General features: G+C 34.6%; 1 long non-coding RNA gene across 1 annotated transcript; it reads right to left on the reverse strand.

The window, feature by feature from the left end:
* Nucleotides 1–212: 212 nt before the first annotated feature.
* LOC110686890 lies at nucleotides 213–1,048 on the reverse strand. Its single transcript, XR_002504342.1, has 2 exons — nucleotides 792–1,048; nucleotides 213–396 (listed from the first exon to the last, which is right to left on the reverse strand). It is a non-coding gene; the product is annotated as an uncharacterized LOC110686890 (long non-coding RNA).
* Between the last annotated feature and the right edge of the window lie 205 nt (nucleotides 1,049–1,253).

Consider the following 1,253-nt stretch of genomic DNA (forward strand, 5'->3'; position numbering starts at 1 on the left):
CCAAATTTGTATTCAATCCAATCCAATCCAATCCAATCCAAACCAAAATAATTCGGTTTTCATTAACGAATCCAATCCAAACTGAAATTTTGTTGGGCTGTCATTTTGGGCCTAAAAATATTAGGCATGTTAATTATTGGACTCAACAGTCCATAAAAAGTCTTAAGGCCTAATAATATAGTAATATTTTCCAAATTTAGGAGATAGCATAATAAAAAAAAATAGTCTAGCCATTAGAATAAAATTCCAGGCATAACAAAAGTCTTAAAAATGCATTAAAAGTCCTCATTCAACTAATAAATTCAACATGGCAACTTCAACAACATTACAACAGGTTCATCATTATGGCAGAAACTTCAAGACCTTCAACGACATGGCAGCTTCAACTCCTCAAACCTTTAATCAACATATAATACAACAAACGAACTTAAAATCAGAACAAGATATAATATATCAAACATAAAATTCAAAACAACATATAAACATATAATCTAACCGAAATTTCGCACCTAAAGAAAAAAATTTATTTATATACAATCTAACCGAAATTTGCAAACTTAAAATACAGAACCACCAAACCAAAACAATCAAATTCGAAGATAATCTAAAAAACAATCAAATTAGAACGTAATCAAATTCAAGTATGATGTATGATTTAAAAACAAGTGGCTAACTAACAAGGGCTACACGGTTTGGGATTAATTCGAACATAACAACCAACACGATTAGGGAAAAAACCAGAAAATAAACAACCAACATCAATGGAATTAACAATGGGGAAGCACTGTTACCTTTGATTGTCGTAGGTGTTGGTGAGGGAGCACGCACAAGGGAGCGGCAAGGTCTGACGCAACGGATGTGTTCGTGCAAGGTGGTGAGGAGAGGTGGTAAGGGAGGTGGTGACGGAGGTGGTGAGAAAAGGGTGAGAATTTAAAGAGGTAGTGAGCTGCAAGATCTGAACTCAGAAGAAAGGAAAGAGGAATGGGAAAAGAGGGAGAGGAAATTAGGGTTTAGGTTTATATATGAAAGAGAAATAGGTTGAGATATTTTGGCTTTGTATAATTCGGTTTGGAAATTCGGTGTTCGGTTTTTTGAAGCCCCTAACCGAATCCAAACCAAAATATTCGCTTTTGGATTTTTGGAACCAGTCCAAACTGAAAAACAAACTGAACCAAATTGTTAATTCGGTTTAGTTTGGTTTGGTTTTCAGTTTTAAACCGTATTACTTTCACCCCTAGAAGTGATGGCTCTTA

This window comes from Chenopodium quinoa, unplaced genomic scaffold (genome assembly GCF_001683475.1).
Source record: "Chenopodium quinoa cultivar QQ74 unplaced genomic scaffold, ASM168347v1, whole genome shotgun sequence".
NCBI lineage: Eukaryota > Viridiplantae > Streptophyta > Magnoliopsida > Caryophyllales > Amaranthaceae > Chenopodium > Chenopodium quinoa.